The sequence below is a fragment of the Acromyrmex echinatior genome, chromosome 9, assembly GCF_024713525.1.
Source record: "Acromyrmex echinatior isolate Ae372 chromosome 9, ASM2471352v2, whole genome shotgun sequence".
NCBI lineage: Eukaryota > Metazoa > Arthropoda > Insecta > Hymenoptera > Formicidae > Acromyrmex > Acromyrmex echinatior.
Window position 1 is genome coordinate 13,565,729 of NC_141860.1, and position 13,113 is coordinate 13,578,841.

Sequence of the window (13,113 nt, forward strand, 5' to 3'; positions counted from 1 at the left end):
CTACCTACGTGGCACACATCGACGCGCGACCGTCGCGTCGATCGCGTTTTCTCTTAAATAATCTCTTTCCGCGTACAATGCATTTTCATTAGTCCGACGTCATATACGCGCGATATCTCCATACACGGTTCCGTTACTTTAAAATAATATTCCAGAAAGCGCCGAAACTGCCGGGACGCAGTGACGATTAATGTTGAAACACTGTCGATTGATATTGACTGCGATGCAATAACCGACGGCGATGCGTGCAATGCCAACCGCTGCGCCTTGATGCGCGCGGGGACGACGAAATACGAGTGCATCTACTAGTAGTCTGGCGCATATGGAAATCCGACCTTTCATCGACTGCATCAGACTGACGCATCGATCGACACGCGACTGCGAGTTGACGCGAGACGACGCGACGGCGACGCGACGCGACGTTCGCCATGCGCGCCTGACCGGATATGGACGGCCCGGGGAAATAATGTATGTTATGCGTATACCATACGAGATATAGACACCCTGACGGATCGGTACACACTGCCCCACTTTATATCGTACAATATATCGGCGCCGCCGTCGAAAAATTAGCTATTCTATATTTGTTCGTGCAGACAATAACAATGATCGCTCCCTAAACTATTGTGTGGAAGATGAATATTACAGGCTTGCTACAATAAGCCTTTTTCCATAAAAAAATCGACCTATCATTTTCATTATCTGCGATCAAAAGTAATCGGTGATTTCATAATGTCTTTTCATGGAGACATTAGGCTTAATAAGCCTGATAAAATAATATAGTCTACATCATATGTTTGTAACGACTCTTGACAGTGACACGTCTTAATACGATATGTCAGTTAATTAAAGATCCATCAACTGTCTCGCGCGTTCGCAGCCGAAAGAGATTCATTAAAATGGGCCAAAACTCTGGCGCGCACAAGTTGTTTAAAATGTATTGATTAATTCAACGACCGAGACGTTTCCTTAACAGGAAAACTTTTCACTATGGGACATTATGCAACGATCCGGTGCGCAGTGCTAAACTCGCGACTCAAGGAATATCAACCGGGAGAACCGAGGAGGTAAACCTTCGGTGAGATCGAAAACGAGAAGCATTCAGAAATACGGCGGCGCGTTGATATCCTCCGGTCAATTACATTTCATCGTGATTCGTGAAGGAAGCGGAAGTGAGATTCTTTATCGTTAGTCTCATACATAGGTTTATTAATTAAACATCGCAGTGCCCGAATTAAATATTTGCTCAGTTGAGTTTCTCAGCCAATATTATTAATTTAATATAGAATTGCTGTTTGTTAAAAGATTTAAATAAATCCAGAGCAGCAATATGAGGATATAGAAATATAAATATATATATATATATACATATTCTATTTTTTACAGATTTTGTTCGTTATTCATTTTGTGACTAATAATCTTAATTAACCCTCCAGAGCTGACGATGGATCTATTGGACCTCAATTATAAATCTCACTGTCAATTGTAAAATCACTGTCAAAAATGTCCAACAATTCAATTTTCTTTATTAACTAAGAGAAAAAATTCTTGATTGATATTTTAATTACTGACTGTTCTTTTAACGTTCGTATCTTAATTATGTATTTTATCCGCAATTTGTAACAACTATCAAAATTTGTTATCTACTACACTGGAAGTCAAATAAAATCAATCGGCCTATACCAACGTTTGTGATGAATTCCCTTTATATGCTGTGGAGAACGAAACGCTTAACATCAATTTTATTTTGTATATTCAATGCTGAAGATGGTTCGAAACGGAGCCAAAACGTTCATTTTTGTATATTAAATTTGAATGTAATTTTATATATCGCGCACAGTTAACTGCATCTGATTCTCATTAACCCAATTATTTTATTGTTACTTTTTTTTAAGTTATGTTATATATTTTGCTTCTTTGAAATTAATTAGTGCCTTTTAATTTGTAGCTAATTTGACTCGATGTACTCAGAGTATACTGGTGCATATTAAAGCCGTCGTACATAGATCGACGTAAAAATGTGTTTAATATAAATTTAGAAACGTTAAACGATGAAATCTTCACACATTTTATTATGTTGTTAAATAAAATATGTGTTTTATAATTGGAAATATTTGTATTTCACTTTTACATTCAGATTAAATCAATGTATAACGGCTTTAATGCGCATTAGAGCGTTCAACCGTAAATGTATATAACATAGATTAAATGGATCTTACAGATTTAACGTCAATAACTGTGTAAATATTCTACAATTACGTAAGCGTAATTATAAGAAGTGACCAATTACAGTCAAGTATGAGAAGAATGTGATAAGAATATTCAACTGATTGGTTAATTCTTTACAAATTTTAGCGTCAGCTCAGGAGAGTTAAGTAGTTGTTTATGATTATAATTTAAAGTCTTTTTAATACACTTAAAGTTCTCTCAGTTTTTATAGCTCATGTATAGAAATGGGGCATTTTCATCGTACAAAGTCTGACTGCAAACGCCATATTTCACTTACGCTATTAACGGCGAACTATCCGCTTGCTGTTTTATTGGCGATGAACTTTTTTTGTCTCGTCGAGGCACGAGTCTGTCGTTGGTTAAATCCAGGGGGCTGCGTGATGTCGTGCGTAAGTGCAAAAGGTTCGTTGAACATAATCGCCTATCAGAGGGGAGTTTAACGCGATTTCACAATCCCTGATTGCAGTGGCGTAAAAACGGATATAGCCCCGTATATTACCAGAGCATGACGTTACAACGGAAAACTATTGCCGAGTGCATAATTTCAGTTGAACCCCGTTTTATGCATGAAATATACATAAAAAGCCATCAGGCTTTGCCAACTCTCTCTATCTTGTAAATATTATTTTCGGAGAATACATAATATTTTTAATTGTCCTATTCTAAAAATCCTATTCTATAAAAATAGGACAGTTAAAAGTAAGTGATTATCCTCGAGTTTCTAGTCCTTTATTCTCTCATATTCTGGCAAAATCGTTTCAAAGAACGATACAGCGAAAACAACACAAGAAGTTTATGTAACTTCTAATTTTAAATCAGAAATATGAAATATCGTATTAATACGTTATTTCATAAATATTAATTTATATTGAAATAAATTAATTTCTAAATACGAATTAATATTCCTTTAAAATTACTGTATAAATATCGTAACAATTAGAAATTAGATATTTATATTTAAATATTTTGAAATAAATAAAATTAATTTGTAAATACAAATTAATATTCCTTTATAATAATGAAGAATTCATGTATTATAAACATTATTGAATGCACACAAAAGTTTTCTAGTTCTCAAATTAGAGATTAAAATATTATCATCGTAAGAGTAAAACATTTCTCTTGATTACAATGTTCAATTATCAGTTAGCCATTTACAAGCTGTGCATGCGGAATATAAATTAGAAGATCTTATAACAAACTTATAAAACTTACATCGTTTCAGACATCAGGAATTCGCTATGTTCCGAACAATGTTGCGATAAATATGCACTGAAAAAAATTAACGACTCTCTCCGATGTTTGTATTCAGATACAATCGCCGCTGACGACCGCCAGCAGCGTTTTCGCCGTCACAAAAGAATAACGTCGTATCATGGGTGTATATTTTATACTATCAAAGGTCCAGCACGCACGCGGGCATAACCGCGGCTCGTAACCGCCATTGTACGAGTATCGACGCGGGGCGCATTTCGATTTACGCCGGACATGTAATTTTCTTTTATCACACCGCGTATCAGCCATAGCGAATAGCCGGTGCCTCTCTTATCCATCTGATGAGAGTAACAGTAAAACCGTTTTCTATATCTTGGACCGAAGAAAAATCTCCCAATCGATTAGAATTCTGTAAGCAGTCGCAGGGCAGGGCTCTCTCTCTCTCTCTCTTTCAGAAATTGTTAAAACATCAATCAAAGGTGGCTATTTCGTGTTCAGACTCTTACTAGAAGGTCTCTAAAGACATCTGTAGTTGCATCACGTACGTGGCGCATATTGTCTTATTCGCGTTATCTGTATGACCAACCGCAAAATGAATGCGACAAGAGAAGCACAGTAACACTGTAAGCTCAGTAACACTGTTTTTACGAATTCAAGTTCGCTGTCCGCGGCCAGCGAGTATTTCTGGCGCGAGCGCGAGCGGGAGTTTACCGTCGACGGAGCCTTGCGAAAACATCCTGCGTTCGCGGAAAAGCAACAGGACGCATCCGATCTATCTTTCCCGGCTACATCGCGATCTCCTGGAACGTGCGGCAAGAGATACGAAGAGCCGGATAATTACCATCGAGTGATCGAGCATATCTGGATCTTAAGTGTGCCGCCGACGTCGTCTCTTAATTTTCCTTTTTTTCATCGCTCGATTGCAATGAGTTCTTCGTTTTTCCAGTATTCCGACGATTATTCTGTATGCATCAGGGTTGAACTCCTCCGCAAAAATAGGAACAATTCGAAAATAGGAGCATTTCGAAATTTAAATTAAATTTATTATAGGCTAAAATTATTTAGATTGTAAAAGAATTTGTATTCTACATTTATATTGATTTAACGATAAAAGATAACGGAAGTAAAAACAATTAATTAAATATCAAATGGATGAATGCCAGCTATAACAATGGAATAGGCCCAATTAATAATTTATTTCACAATTAATTAAATAGATAACATGTAATAAAATTAGACATTCTTGTTTTGTAATTAAATTGAATTATTGATTATTAGCAGTACATGATATTTAATCTTTCGCTAAAAAGAATCATTTTTAAGAATTATTTTCAAAAAAATATTTTTGTTTTTTCAAATAAAACAAAGCACGATTGTTATGTATATAGGATATTTTAGATTTATGTTATTTTAAATTATAGATTTCAGTGCGCTACTGCGTTGTGTAATTTTTTTAGAAATTATTTTAGAGAGATCAAAAACAAATCAGTTTTACGGTAAATCAGAACACGACAGCGGCATAACGGAGCTTTAAGCGATTTTGCATTAGATAGATCAAGTCGTTGAACAAGTAATACAACACGATCATTATTTCTTGACAGGTAAAATACGCGCGAGGTGTATGATCTAGTTTGACACATCGATTTGTTGAGATCCTCTTTACTTACCCAAAGGACCTTAGTTAAAACCTGATTTACGTCTTAAAATCCATGATACGCTATTCATATTAATAACTGAGTACTGCCATATTTACTAATATGGCAGATAAACTGAAAGTGTATTTAAAACCGGAATCCATAGTAAATCTCGATTTTATGAAAAATACAAATACTCAATATTAAGTGATGAGAAACAAAAAAACTTTGAAACCTGAACCGTACAAATTTCCAATTTAACATAAAATTGGATCGGCAAAAAATACTCATTGCAATACAATGATATTAATTTTCACTAGTAAAGTTAAATTCCTCACGCGATAATTGCACCGAACAAATTATATCTTTATGAAAAAAATAGCATATAAAATATCCTATATACATAACAATCGTGCTTTGTTTTATTTGAAAAAACAAAAATATTTTTTTGAAAATAATTCTTAAAAATAATTCTTTTTAGCGAAAGATTAAATATCATGTACTGCTAATAATCAATAATTCAATTTAATTACAAAACAATATCTCATATAAAAATCTTCTTTACCCTTCTTCGTGTTTTTATAACGAATTAAAAAAATTACTGTTAGAATCTGTAGAAAAACGTGATTGATCCTTTTCGGCGTGCGTCAGAATATTTTAGAAAAAGAGAACGCCCCACAGAGCTGGCTAATCCTGCGGGATAAAGCTCTCCCCATTGCATTAACATAGTCTCTGGGATGATCCCGCCTCGTTTGCACGATACTCTGAGAAACGGCTTGATAAGAACCGGCCGATCTCCGCGCTGAGGGCGTTGAAGAGCTCGACGGCAAAGAGAGGAGGGTAATTGTATTTGCATAGATTCGAGATCGGCTTTGCTCCGTGGATTAACGCGTCGTTTGACTGCAGTTAGTGATTAGGCATAGTTACAGCGCGGCTGATTTACTAGACGTGAGGGATTCCGGAGAAAACAGTACGATGCGTACACGAAAGAAATTATACTACGGGCGATTACATTATTATGTCACATATCACTCAACGGAAACAAAATTCAGTCCATTCATTCATATTGATAATTAATTGGTAACGTTGTGAATATCTAACGTTTTTTGGCGCGAAGATAAATATGTGCCCGATGAATATCTTACCTATCTACTCGATTTTGTGTACTTTCCTCGACTCACTTACTCACATTAATAATGAATACTGTTTCATTATTGAAATAATAGGATAGATATCAAATCTCTCAAACTGTCCCAATGAATTAAATATCTTCAGGGGGAAGGGGAGTCTCCTATCTATTTTGCAGGTAGCATAAAAATGATATTTATTAAACTCGTTAGCAAATTTAAATTATGTAATGTACCTATAAACATATGTATACATTTATACTTCAAAATATTTAGTTTTGTACTTTATTTCATATTTCATACTTTACACTGTTAAAAATATCATGAAATTTAATGTGCTTTTACACAAGTTGAATTTAATTTCATAACGTTATATTAAATTTAATGTATTTGTAACTGAAAAGTATGTATGTATTTAATTGTGTACATATGTGCGTGTATACATGAAATTTAATATACTTTTCATAAAATTTTATGTGCAGGATTTGCACAAAATTTAATAAACATGTTTATTATATTTAAGAATACTGTAATTTAGTTTTCAGTTAAACCATTCATTTATTCATTTCATTTAACCATTCATTATTTTCCAATTATATCTCATAATCATAAGCTTCTGTTACATCTTACTTAAATTCGTAACGAAATTTTTAACAGTATGTATGACTTTTATCACGAGTACTACGAATGTCTCTCATCACAATTGACCCAGAGCTCCCCTACAAGCGGTGTAAATATTCTTTCAAATATTCAGAAATACCTTTCTCATACGGTTTTTATCCTGCCACTTTACGCGTCGCGTTACACGCAAAATACTCAGAGACACGAGCACCACCACTTAAGGATAATCTTTCAGGGCAGGAAAACCGCCGCGGTCAGACGAGAGGGACGAGCCTGCCATTACAGTATAAGTTTTCTCAAGTACAGTGCATCTTTACCTCCGAATAAGCGTCGTGCCTCCGTTCGCTCGCGAAGGATTTGGATACATCGGTTACGTTTCGGCCGAGCGAGGATCTGCATTACTTCTCCCTAGTTTTACTCGCTTTCTTTCTCTCACTCTCCCGTTTTTTATTCCCTCCACAACCGTGTAGCTTGGCAAGTGTTTCGACCGGGAAACTCGAGTAGGTACTCTCGCGAGTGGGGATTCACCAAGTTTATAAAACGATCCGGGGAAAAACGGCGAGCCAGAGGGGACGAGGAGAATGCACAAGCACGTGGTAGAGGGAAAGATTTCACGACCCTTAATCTGGGCTAGATCTTCAAGCCTGGTGAGCTGTCATTTTCTACTAGCGCACCCTATTGTCTTTAGGCTTATCTTCAGGATCGTTGAGAACGATGTCTTGCTGCTGGAAGGAAGAAAGTATCGAAGTTTTAGGACCCCATTTCCGCGGATCGTGGCTGCTTACTAGAAGTCGATAAAACGCATACGAAGTCGTGTTCGTAAGTGCCATTTGCAAAAACATGACGCGAGACTAAATAGGATAGATTGCTAATTTTTTATTGGCATGATTAATATATTTTCGTAAGTATCAGTCAATTACCTATATTCGCATATTAGCATCTTAATTTTATCAGATCTAATGGAACATATGTCCTAGAATCTTTAAAAAAATTATATCTTTAATAATTATTAAGCTTCAATTCGACCATAGTTTTAAAGGAAATTGTTTAAACTTTAACTGAAAAATGTTGTGATAAATACAATCATAAGATTTAAAAAATTATTTATGTATAGAAAGATCAGAAAGGTCTCGGATTCTAACACAGTCCGACAAAATTTAACCTTTTTTTTATAACACGAGTGTGAATAATCATCTCCAACTGCATGTTTTTGCCTGTTGAATACAAATCTGTTAAAATTTAACTATCACAAATATTTCGACATTATTTTCGTGTTTAGTAATGAAAAAAATCCTATTATAAATAATTTTATTATAATTTCATAATATTTCATTTCTTGAATCTGTTATTTTAAACTTTTTCCTACGTAATTATTTTGATGGTCCAAACAAAATTATTTACAGATCTGTGTTTACATTCTGAAAAAAGTATTCTAAATTTTAATAAATCATTAATTCGAATAATCCAACTAAATATTTCCTAAATATAAAGATCGATATATTTATTTTATACAAAATCATTAATTTGATTTGAACAATCATTTTTTTATTGAGTAAATATTTATTTACTGTTAATAAATATATATTTAACATATATTTCAAATAAATATTTATTAAAATTTAGTATATTTTTTTCTCAGTATAGCTAAATTTGTAGACATTTCATCAAAACCGTTCTTTCCGTGTATCTTTTCTTCTCCACATATATAATTTTTATAACAAAAAATATTATAATCTGATATAATGACAACAATAATCTTTGATTTGCATCATTAATTTGCGAGATTAAAGATTTTCTTAATGAAGAGCTTTCAAGCAAAGAAAAGCCGAACTAAGATCACCTTGGTTAAAATAAATTCTTTTGTTTGTTGGACAAGGAGTTTTCAGGAAAAGAGTTTTCATTGACGATCGAATTTTCTCGAAGGGCAATGCCAAAGCGAGAAGTCAGAAAGTCGATTTCATCGACTCGCTTCGTGTCAAAGTCTCAAGAAGGAACCTTATTCAACCTTCTGCTCTCTTCGTTATGAATCGTTCATGAACGTAGTTTCAAGGGTCCAGCTGTCCTCAGACTTTTAACAAGGTTGGGTCGAGAAAACGGTCGGCCTCTTGTCGGAATATTCGGAAGACCATTGTTCGATAGCCCATCTTAATGAAGTGTCCTCAAAAGACTGTGTCAAATAGTAGGTGTGAAAAATAGTTTTTTTTTCAATAAAGACAGTCTTTTGGAACTCGAATAAAAAAGCAGTTGCTATTATTTATTGCGAATTAAAAATCAGACAAATTGTTAAAAAAAATAAAAGAATTAACAGCTAATATTAAACATTCTTCGTCATAAAAAGAAATATTAGCTTATATATCACGTAGGTTAGCTATCCTAAAATAAATATATGTCTATAATAATTTCGCGTTCAAGCGACGAGTGTACTTCAACTTTTTTTGCGATAAAAAAAAATTTTTTTAAATTAAAGGTAACAAATAATATATCCTGATTAAATTTTCTACACTTTTATATTTTAAGAAATAGATTGTAATTTCTGAGAGGAAGCAATATTTAAAAATAAAATTATTTTCCCGCAGGATATATCTGCTAGAAGTCATCGAACTTTCGACGATTATGGAAGTTCTCTCCGCATTTGCAGGGCTTATTTAAAGCCGTCCGTTGAACTGTTTAATTCGTTAATTCCGATTTAACTTATCGCGAACTTTGGCGAAAGAGGGTCCCCCTCGAGGGGAAATTGAATTTTCCTTGCGGAAAATTCTATTTTTAAGATCGATCGTCGTCCATCTTTTCTTTCTCCCTCGCCGTTTATCACCGAATCAAACGTTCAAACGTCGAAATTAGCGCAAGTGTAATTTATCCGGCGAACGTGCGCGACCGTCGTCGCGCGCGAAGTGAATTGCGACGCGATGAATTTATCAAGAGAGACCGAGAGAACTCGAAGACGTCAATTTCGCCGAACTGTTGCGCCGCTCTTTCGCAACTGCAACCCCACCATTCTCGGTGCGGAGCACAGCCGCCGAGATTTATCGATGGTTCCCGTTCTCTCTCTTTTCGCCTTCCTGACTCGCAGTCAATAATTAAACCACCGTAAACCGGGGGATGAGGAAGTGGTGGAAAACGTAAACGGTCTCTCTCGGAACCATCCCTTAGCGCGCGAAGTCACTGTGCGGCACTGCAATGCGAGTGCCGAGGGGAGGTTTTCACGATCGAGAACTTACGCCGTAAGTCATTCGCAAGGCCTAACACGGAGCTATCAAAAGTGCGACGCTGGTGGCATTGTTTCCCGATCATCGTCGATGTATTGTCTCGCGAACCGAAGAAAAGCCGTAGCGGTAAATCGCTTACGCGGCTAGCGTAAAACGGGAAATTTATGATCCCCGCCGGAGTACTCTCGTAAAAGTATGTCGTACATACCTCGGTGGAGGAGGGCTCGTGACGAGACGACATCGAGAACGACGACAATGACGATGTTGCGAGGAACGCGCGAGATTATAAAGTACACCGGAGAACGATGGATCGAGCTCTTTCGTCGCGATTCTCCTCTCACGGAGATATATTGCAAATAAGATTACGCGACATCGCGCGACGACCCGGACGACCCCTCGATGGTCGATCCTCTTCTTCTCCTCTCGAAAAATACGCGTTCGAGACGAATCCCGAAGAAAATGGCTGAAATTCCGGCGCCTTCACCCTACCACCGAGTCGTTTCTGGACGCTCTCACGTTAACCCGAGACCATTATGTTATCCACTTAGCTTCTCGCGGCGTATCGATCCTTCACTGTGTTTTATTATGTATCCTCTTTGTCTGGAATACAAGCATAGCGCGAATGCGAGCGGACATGTTTACGTAAATGGCGGTTTACCCGAGACCAAGCAATTTATCGCGCAACATCGCAAAAACATAGCGGAGTACGCTATTCCTTAGATGCGCGTGTGTCAGCGAGACAAGCGAAATTACACAAGTCGCCCGTGGAATATTTTTACTCGTACGACAAAACTCACTGAGTATATATTTCACGTTGCGACCTGACCGAACAATTCCTTCCCACAAGTAGGCCATCACGTTCATCGCTTACCTGCAACCAAGCGAGAAAAATAATTATTAAATTATGCGCACGAAACAACAGTGTACGCGCCTACGTGATGGACGAGATTTTTTGTTTATAGGATCACGCAATAATACATCACCAATTCGTGACGTGTTCTGCTTCGCGAAAAGCCCTCGATTCTACCTAATCAGAACTAATTGCAGGCCGAGCTGTAATTACGGCACAAATGATAAAACTTGCATTTCGCTCGTCTTGATGCGCTCGCACGAGATACTCGAAGAAATACGGCACTTGTAATAGCAAACGTTCTCGCATATACACGAAGACTCGGATAGATAAGGAAGAGAGATCTTGCGAGTTCCGTTCGGTGAAAATTACCACGGTGATCCTCGGTTCTTAAATCGTACGCTAGTTGTGTCTAAAGATCAACTGGGTCGTTGGTCTCGAACAATCGACTGATCAACGAGATTTCAGAACATTTATTAATGTTACATCTATTATTCAAATTCGGAAAATATTCTTTTCCAAAGATTTATAAAAATATTTTTAGAGAAATAATTAAATAAGAAGAAAAATATTTAAGAAATACATAAAATTCATATGATATAATATTAAAAAGTTACAGCCTTGGCTATAAAGCATCCTCAATTTTCTTGCAAAAAGTAATAAAAATCAAAAAAGATAAACAAAAATTAACTATGAATGTTATTGTACAAATAAATATTATTTTTTAATCAAACTGTCTTTAATTTCTTTATTAGGTAGAGGACGTTTATCTTAATTTGTAGAGATGCTTTATACTTAGGCTAAAGCTGTAGGTACTATATGCGTTTTACATTTTGTAATTTTTTGAGGTTTACTACTATTTTATTTCATTCCCAAAATTATCTGTAGAAAAATATTTATAATAGCAACCGATAGTATTGTTGCATTACATATACAAGTATCACTTCTCATTTTAGTTGTAGTTTTTAATTAATTATTAAAGTAGAAACAAATCTATCCTAAACCATATGGAAGAAGTCATACAATTACCAAGAAGAGAGCAAATTCGATTATCCGTCGAAGCGATAATTACCTAATGGAAATATCCCTCGGAAGAAGGACGAAGATAAACGGGAGGACGATTGAGGATCATCATTGGGGTAATGGCGGCAAATTCAAATGTATCGCTCAAATTATCCAACTCCTAATGCAGGCTCGTAGATACGAAAAGAGGAAGACGACAAGACGGACGCACCCTTCGCTCGTAATTCACCCTTGTTTTTGTACAACGCAACGAGACTTTCACCGCGAAGCACGACATTTTGTTCGCCCTACACTTCGGGCCCGTCGGCGCCCGAAAGCATTTTAACCCCCGAGTAACTGCCGGGCGACCCCCTTACCTCTATGAAGGAAGTAAAATAAAAGGCCACTCTCTCCGCGTGAACGAGACGAGGATCGAAGGTCGTCGTGCTCGCGCGAGCACTTGCGTTTCTAATCGACGATAAGCGAAAGATAAGCGAAGGGAAAAGGTTCCCCTTGTAAAACTCACGCGACATCCCGTAGACGTCCTATCGCATATCTATGAGTTTGTTTATTAATTATCGCGCACCTACGACCTATGCGAACGTTCGCAAAGCATGCCTTGAAATTCCATCCTAATCGCAAAAGCGCGTGATTAGGGAGATAATGCACGCACCCGCGCGTGTTTGTATAGATGACACACAGGTACACATATCCAGTGACCATTAATCGCGAATTTGTGGGTAATAAGCGGAAGTCGATAAGCTGCCTGTGGTTCTGGCCGAGTTAGGACAATCTAGTTAGCGGATAGTTTAATGTAATGATGAAAAAAACATGTAATGTGTGCACCAACAAAACAGAAAATTAAAAGATAAATTAAAAATTCTTTTTATTTTGTATCATATATACTTAATAATATCAATAATTCAGTAGCAATTAAAATAATAACATATGACGCTAAATATGCAGAATAGGAAACAAAATAATCACAGTATTAACAATCGAAAAGATTCGGTGACGCGACCGTTAACGAAATCGCTTCATTAATCTTCAAAAACACCCTCGTGACAAATCGCAACCCCCGCGTTAATTCCTGTGATTCAATTAGTCGCATCTCACTTTCTCCATCGCAACATAAGTACTACACTTTACGAGAGTCGCGTTCCAAAATTAAGATGGATTCTGCGGCTATTTATTCCTTATCCGGCGTCTATGTGGATGCTTGCGATATA

At 36.4% G+C, this 13,113-nt stretch overlaps 2 protein-coding genes across 5 annotated transcripts in view; one reads left to right on the top strand and one right to left on the bottom strand.

Annotated features, from left to right (window-relative positions):
• LOC105149866 (uncharacterized) overlaps nt 1–13,113 on the bottom strand; it is a 392,270-nt gene that overhangs the window by 172,406 nt on the left and 206,751 nt on the right. The gene's annotated exons all lie outside the window — the stretch shown is intronic.
• Dscam1 (Down syndrome cell adhesion molecule 1) overlaps nt 1–13,113 on the top strand; it is a 414,656-nt gene that overhangs the window by 53,142 nt on the left and 348,401 nt on the right. The window lies entirely within an intron of this gene.